We start from the raw sequence: 8,425 nt of genomic DNA, 5'->3' as shown, positions 1-8,425 counted from the left end.
GTACTCATTCTCTATATTGTTCTAGTTCTTCATTGTTTCACTTCATAGGCCTTACCATGTTCTCCAGAATTCCTCAATACTTATGGCTCTGAAATATCCTGGTTTGTATACCCATTGTTCAAACACTAATTTTGCTTTGTCTTTGTCATCATGGGGTATATTTCTCACTTAGGTTGACTTTCTTCCAGAGGCATTTTGTAATCTTCAAAGCTATTTGCTTATTTCAGAATTGGAATGGTTGGTTTCTTCTGTGCAGATTTCTGTTCATAGCTTCCAGTGTATGGATCACTTCAAAGTGCAGGTCTCATCTTTTGTGCCTATTGCTCTGTCCACTGCTTCCTGTACTAGAATTTCCTATTTCCTCATTGTCATTGGAAAAGTTATACTATTTTTTGATGGATCATTCTTGGCTCCCCAGAAGTCACTATATGATTGATATGAACATTGAGTACATCACTTTTATAATGATAATGTAACACTTGTATTCTTCCAAGTATCACAAGGTGAGACTTCCAATAGGGACAAATAAGATAACTAATAACAACAGGCATGTTGAGAATGGAAACAAGAGTTCTAAAGTTCTAAAGGTCATAGGTGCCAGTAATCCAGGTGACTCGATTCAGCAAGCAAAGTAGATGAAAGACTGTGACTTTCTTCTCCCTCAGTTTCTGTAGTTCTTGCCCATCCCTCAAAAAAGAAAAACAGCTGACACAGCAGTGGCAGCCATTTAAGAGTGGTTCCACGTGTTTGTGCTTACCAAGTCAGTCCTTTTCCCAGAGATGGATATAGTGCTCAATTCATTCCTCATTTGAATTTGGGTGGGAGATTGAGGAGTTGTAGCACAGGCTTAAGAAATATCCAGTGTGGGAATTAAAATTGTCCCACTTACAATAAAAGAGACCGAGACAGAATTCTGAGTCAATGGCACTTTATAAACAGTTTATGGTCCCCTTTAATGGGGACCTCAGATCTAGCTCATGATCTGAGATACCCCCTTTCTTCTGAAACCTTTTTTAATAGTTTGATACCCCAAAGATAAACAAAAATGTAATGTCAACAGGCTCTTAAGGTGGTGAAGCTAATAATATCTCCACTGGTGAGATAATCTTAAGAGGGATGGGGGTTCCTTTTAGATTAGGCAGAAGATGGTATAAGCTATAGAAATGTACCAAGGACAAGCCCATTCTTGGTTTGGTCATGGAATTTGAGCAAAATAGGATGGAGCTATCTCTGTCAGCAATATTGTATGAGATTCATAACTTGGTAAACAAATGGTGAAAATTACATTAAAGTTTGAGGCCCACTGTAAGAACCTATTTATCCCTATAAATCTGAGGAATATCAAACTTTAATACTGATTGGAATAGAGTAGATGTCCAAAAAAAACCTATTTCTAATAGGCATTCTGAAGAGAGATGGTAATGCAAACTGAGAGGAGACATACTGGTCAAGAAATCTTCCTTGGGAAATAGAAATACAAATAATATTCTTGTCAAGCCATCTATTAAAATTCTAATGTGTACCAGGCACTGTGCTGCTCAATGGAAGTACAAATACAAATTAAAACAAAGCCCTACCCTCAAGGAGCTTAAATCTAAAGGAAAAGGACTATCCGCAAAAAGTGCTTAAGACAGAGGGGAGAGGCAAGAGTGGACTCTAGAATTTCAGCACGATGCAGAAATGATGCTGTTTGTACAAAATAAGGAGAAGTCGATTGTGCCAAGCCACTCTTCATCAGAGGCCCTGCAGTTCATTATCCTATGCTCTAATCAGGATCAGAGCAAGCTTCTGAGAAAAGGAGGACCAGGAGTTTCAATCTGAGAGCAAGATGAGATTTCATGATTTCCCAGCTAAGGAAGGAATGATAGACATGTCTGTAGAATCCTAGAAACAAGAGAAAAGTTCATGAACATCATCAGTTGAGTAGAAAACCACATATTAACATTGCTTATGGACAACTGCATTTTTATTTGTTTTGTTTATTTTCTCAATTATATTTTATCTGATTTGAGTTTCTCTTGGAAGTGTGATAGGGCCATGTGGTAGGTTTGAACACACATTTATTTAGCTCAACATTGTATAAATAAAAATATCCAAAGTTGGAGAAGCCCTCTGCCTAAAATATGAATTGGACCCGGGGGAAGATCAGATTAAGAAAAACTAGGTCATCATAGTAACAATTCTGTTATAAGATTATACAAGATCACTTTTCTCACAATAACCCTGTTAATGTTTATAAAGTGCATCAAGGTTTATACAATTTTACATGGATTTCATTTGATTCTCACAACCCTGAAAATAGTTACTACACTATTATTCCCAATTTACAGATGAGGAAATTGAAGTTCAAGTTCCATTTAGGATTACCTTTTCAGACAAGAAAGCCATTATCCTTTGTAATGTAAGATGGTCATAGAATCAGGATTTAGGGCTAAAAGTTAATATTTTAAACAATATTTTCCCCAAGTACATGTAAAACTTATTTTTAACATTATTATTTAAAAATAGAGTTCAAAATTCTCTTCTTCCCCTTTACCCCCTTCTCTGAAGTGGTAAGCAATTTGCTATAGATTATATAAATGCAATTATGCAACTATATTTCAATATTAGTCATGTTAGAAGAGAAACAGACCAAAACACTGAAAAAATAAAGTGAAAAATAGTATATTTCATTCTTTCATTTTCTTCCCACCTCCACTCAGGAATTTAACACTTTGGTACAACAAGCCCTCACCACTTCACAGTTCTACTAAATAATCATCTAAGTCAGTTCCCTGCCCTAAAATCTATCTACTCCAATCCATTCTCCACATAGCAACAAGTGATTTTCCTAAACTATAGGTCTAACCATATCGTTCCCTTACTCAACAAACAGCTTGGCTCCCTATTATCTCCAGATCAAATATGAAATCCATTGTTTGACATTTAAAGTCCTTCACAACCTGGTTTAACCTTGGCCACTTCTTAGCTTTTGAGTCCTCTTACCTCCCTCAATTTACTCTACAATCAAGCCATTTCACTGACTGTCTTTTATTTCTGAACTCTTGCTTTCTGACTTCTTATTAAGAGATAAACATTAAGAAAAACCTTTTCTACATTCATGACTTTTATATGGTATTCCTCATGTAATAATTTTCTTAAGTTGGGCAACTTGCTTTCAATGAAGCTTTTCCCACATTTATTATGTTAATATTGTCTTTGTTAACTTTATGCTGTTCAGATAGGTAACAGTATTTGTGAAAGTTTTTTTTTCTTCCCCTATTTTCTTTATATTTATAGATTTCTTTCCAGGATAAATTCTGATTTTCAACTAGTACTGACTTCTTGACTGTGTGTTATTTTCAAAGATTTCCAAATGCCTAGTCCCCAATTCTTTTACCTGGCCAAGAGCAACTTTGGACTTCTTTCTCTTCAGCTACAGATCCAGCATCTATGGCTCTCCTTCTTTCTCCAACTGGATGATCACATCAAGTTTCAAAAATGGGAACCTTGTTCATAGGAAGGAATCAGGAAATTACTCTTTGTATTTATTTCAAAGGGTCATCCAAGACCACATTCTTCTTAGTACAAAAAAATTCCAGTGACTTTATGTTAGTGAAAAATGTGAAAAGATTCTACCGTATAAAGATTAGGAAATAGCCACATTAATTATGATATACAACAACAATGGAGGATATAATAGCATCAAAATAATAAAAGACATATTAAGTATTGTAAAATGAAAAATATCAGAATATTTGCAATGATTATATTGAAAACAGTATTAAATACACATAAAAGTTGGGACAAGTTAATTAGATTTAACTGTTATCTTGCTAAAGATTGTCAAGATATAAGAGAAGGTCCATACCCTTTGATCCAACAATTCCAATTCTAGGTCTATATCCTGAATAAATCATAAAAATCAGGGAAAGATGCACATGTTCCAAAAATACTTATAGCAGCTCTTTTTGTAGTGGCAAAGAATTGGAAATTGAGGGGATGCCCATACAAGTTATGGTACAGGAACATTATGGAGTATTATTGTTCTATATGAAACCATAAATGGCCAGACTCTAGAGAAGTATGCAATGACTTGCAGGATCTGATGCTGAGCAAAAGAAGCAGAACCAAGAGAACAATGTACACATTAACACCAACATCGTAAGATGGTCAACCTTCAAAAAGCAATGTACAGAATTACTAAATGTTTGTATTGATGTTTAAATTTTTTTTATTAAAAACTTAGCTTTAAAGTATTTGAGTGTGAAGAAAGCCAGTCCCTCACTAATGGTATTATACCTGACATCTAGTTGAATGGATGCAATATAGCTTAATGAAAAGAACACTGGAAAATACAGTCCTGGGTCTAGTCCCAGTTATCATTCATCAGTTTTGTGACCATGGGATGGTCACAAAAAGAGAAGTTTGAGAGGAAATAAACACTTGAGCCTCTTCTAATTTGTGATAGAGAAGAAAAAGAAGGCCATGCATGGTCAGACAGACACACTAAATTTTAGGAGATTTCAAAGAGTTCAGAGGAAAGATATTAAGATTCTATGGAATAAAGTAGCACCCAAATAGGGATACCTGAATTTAAGTCCTGCCTTAGCTCTGTACTTCATGGCAAGATACTTAATCTCAGCCTCAGTGTCCTCATCTGTCAGAGATAAATAGCATAATACCATGGGAAAGAGCAAATAATATATGTAGAAAGTCATGCAAACTTCAAAGTGCCATTAAATATTTGTTGTTGTTAAGTTGTTTTTAGTCATGTCCAATTCCTTTTAATCCCAATGGGGTTTTCTTGACAAAGATAATGGAATGGTTTGCCATTTCCTTTTCTAGGTTTTTCCATTTTTACAGTTGAGGAAACTGGAGATTAAGTAATTTGCTCAGGATCATACAGCTAGAGTAATTTGATCACAATTCTAGACTAGATTTGAATTCAGGCCCTCCTGACACCAGGCCCAGTGCTCTAGTCACTGTTACCATCTAGTTGCCTGCATAAACATAGAATAGAAAGTCAGGAGGGATTAAAAAAACTCAGGAATAAAAATTAAGGGCCTAAAGAACATTTCTGATAAGAGAAAAATTACTGAGGAAATAATAGCAAAGGTTACAAGAAGACCACACATAAATGTGGTCATAAATGAAGGCAGGAACAAGGAAGAGTTGGAACACTCAAAAGCACAGGATCTCAGAGACTCAAAAGTCAGACTTAAATTCTAATAAATAAGATACTATTCTCCTAATCCAGAGAACCCCATGTTCCTGGAAAGAGACCTGAGCCAAATCTTGACTCCTGGGTTTACCAGTCAAGTGATCTTACACAAGTCCTATTATAAGTTCTCCTAAGTTTCAATCTTTATTTGTAAAACAGCAGTATTAGACTACCACCTTCACAGGCCATCTGTGTGAGGAAAGCATTAGTAAAACTCAAAGTGCTACAGAAATGAGTAATGACTACCGTTCATTTCTGTGAAATAAATTCCCTATTTAAGACAGGTAGGGAAGCACAGTAGAAAGGACTCTGGGCTAGGAATTGGGAAGATTGGATTCTAGTCATGATTCTAATCATTTACTAGATGTCTAACATTGGCAAAGTTATTTCATCAATGAACTTCTGTCTCATCATCCAAAAAATAAAACTTTCTGGCTCTAGGATACTAAAAGACAACGAAGCTCCACCTGTCATCAATTCCAAAGTGAAAGTAGTGAAAAGCAAAGGACAAGTCACTCAAAAAAGAAGTCCCCTTTTGTAAATCAAACATGAATCTATAGGTAATAAATTGGCAGGAAATCTAAGAATAAATCAGCCCACCTTAGGTTTCTAGACACAGATTACAGGAAGATTCAAAAACGCTTTCCTCTATGTCATAAGAAGCTATTTTATAATACATACTGAAAAAAATTATTTGCAAACTCTAGATTGCATAACCTATTGTGAAGTGTTGAAGTGGAAGAGGAGTTGTCATAACAATAATTATAATCAGAAATGAATAGTTGTCATTACAAAGTCAAAATAATATAAAAGAAAGAACTGCACTGGGACTCAAGATATCTTGGTTCTAGTTATTTTACTACCTCTAACACTTACTAGGTATATGACTTACTGCAAATATTTAACTTATTTGGCCTCAGTTACTTGGTAAATGAGGGAAAATGCACATGGTACCTACGTGAGCCAGTTGCTTTTACAAACATTGTTTCGTCTGAATCCCATAACAACTATGCCAAGAGTATTAACCTTCCCACTTTACAGATAGAGAAAACGCAGGTTAAGTGGCCTAGGTTCACAAAACTATTATCGCCTGAGGCCAGAACTGGATCTCCCTGACTCCAGGTCCTTTCTTCTATCCACTGTGCCACCAGCCATTTATTGATAAAAGATATAATAATTAATAAAAGATATAATGACCTAGCTGTGTGACCTTGGGCACGCGACTTAACCCCATTGCCTTGCAAAAACTAAAAAAAAAAAATGCTTACAAACCTGACTCCAGCATCCTGAGGGGAAGGCGGGGGCACTGGGGCTCGGGGCGAGTCAGTTGGGGAAGGGCCTGCAATGGAACACGCCTGCCGTTCTTGGCCCCTAACAGACCCGCTTTGGGGGGGAGGGCTCGGCGGGCCGCTGTGCGCAGCCTCCCTGGGCAACTGCTTTCCCTCAGAAAATCTCACCGCCGGAGAAGGGCAGCGGCAGTTCTCGCGAGAACTCCTCAGTCTATCTCAGGGCTGGCTCCAGCTCCGTTCAGGGTCCTGGTTCTTCCGGCTCTCCCCGTGGAAATGACTACGCATGCGCATGGCCCAGAACCCACCGCTCCCAGCATCCTCCGGGCCCCCCCACCAACCTCCCCGTGTAGCTTTGAAACTTTTTTGGTGTCCTGGCCCTGACTCAATGACCCAAGCAAAGTTAGCAGAGTGGGCCGGGGTACCACCATCTTACGGAAGTTACTTACGCGTCTGTTTAGACATGGCGTCCCCGGCACGCCAAGCCTTGTTCCTTGCTGCTCGACTTTTGTTTCTAGAAGCGCGTGGAAGGCCACGCGGCGGACCGGCTTTTTTTGAGGGTCATTCTTGCTTTCTCAAGGGCTGCTGCGTAACTTCTCCGCGAGCAGGTCTAATGGGAAAGAGGAATGGAAGACAGAGGGAGAATGGAAAGATTGTTCCACCAGGCGGGGACGAAGCGGCCGGATATCCTCTCAAGTAGCCAATAAGCTTCGAGAAGGGGCGGGACTCCCCTTGGATTCTCCATCCTCTTCCGGTCCCGGCCCTCTATACCGGATTAGGCTTGGGTCAGGACTAAGTTTAGAGCATGGGCTCCGCGTTCCGGGACCTCGAGGATCCTTGAGCGCCCTCCTCCCAGCAGTTCTGTAAAATGCTGAGTGCTCGAATGCGGCCCTGTTTTACAGGTGAGGAACGTGGGGTTCCGAATTGAATCAATCATACACACACATACGTGATGGTACAAGATACTCCGCGCCTCATGATGGGCACATACATGATGCTCCACATGTGCACGGGTATATGTGGTGTACGAACGTGTATGTGCGCTGATAACCACATAGTGTTTAAAGTGTTCACTAATGTGATTCAACTTTTTTTCCTTTTATTCACATTTTTTTTAACTGGGTGAAGTAATGGGGACATAACACGGACACAGTGGATTCGATGTGGGTATAGCCATGCACAATAATATGAAGTGCAAAAAGGCAAAATGTGCTGGCTTACACATGATATAAAACAGCTTCCTGGGGGAAAAAAGGTGGAGGAGGTTGAAGGAGGAAAGGCTCTCTCTGGAGGGTGTGGCGCACGCCACACTTGGAAGGACACAAGGGCTCTCCTGAGAAGCACTGGGGATAGCCTTGGCATAGGCAGAGCTGGGTCTGCACCCAAAGAGGAATAAGGAAGGCAGGGCAGGACTGAGAGAGGCCTCAGAAATGACAGGAAGCCATGGAGTCCATTGAGAAAGGCAGGTGTGTGAGCAAACCTGCATTTTAGGAAAATGGTGGCTATGTGGAGCATAAACGAGATGGGGAGACATAATAATAAATAAAAGGAGCCCTCCACCCTCCTTCCCTCAGGGTGCTTGGCTGTGGGACATGGGGGTGGAGGCTATATGGCACTCCAGCAAGTCTATGCGAAAGAGCCCAGTCAATCATCATCCATCTGAACTAGTTCTGTCATTCTCCCCCCCACCCCCATCACTGCTGGGCAGAGCATTGTCCAGAATGGGAGACCCAGGGAAACCACCACCCCAGAGCCAAGAGTCAGGAAGTGAGCATTGCAAAAGAAAAGGGATAAAGATCTCAGAAGGAAGAGGATCAAACAGCTGATCATAAAAGAGAGAACCACAGTGTTTAGTTCCAAAGAAGTTAAGAGGGACGAATTGTGAGAAGAGATAATGGGCAGAATAGAAGCACTTGAATCTGCTTTAGGAAATCTC

At 39.4% G+C, this 8,425-nt stretch overlaps 1 long non-coding RNA gene across 1 annotated transcript; it reads right to left on the bottom strand.

Annotated features, from left to right (window-relative positions):
• Positions 1 to 911: 911 nt before the first annotated feature.
• On the bottom strand, positions 912 to 7,171 carry LOC141495925 (uncharacterized). The gene is made up of 3 exons (XR_012470900.1): positions 6,939 to 7,171; positions 3,380 to 3,488; positions 912 to 1,884 (listed from the first exon to the last, which is right to left on the bottom strand). It is a non-coding gene; the product is annotated as an uncharacterized LOC141495925 (long non-coding RNA).
• Between the last annotated feature and the right edge of the window lie 1,254 nt (positions 7,172 to 8,425).

Source organism: Macrotis lagotis, chromosome 8, assembly GCF_037893015.1.
Source record: "Macrotis lagotis isolate mMagLag1 chromosome 8, bilby.v1.9.chrom.fasta, whole genome shotgun sequence".
NCBI lineage: Eukaryota > Metazoa > Chordata > Mammalia > Peramelemorphia > Peramelidae > Macrotis > Macrotis lagotis.
This window is presented reverse-complemented; position numbering and strand designations above follow the sequence as displayed.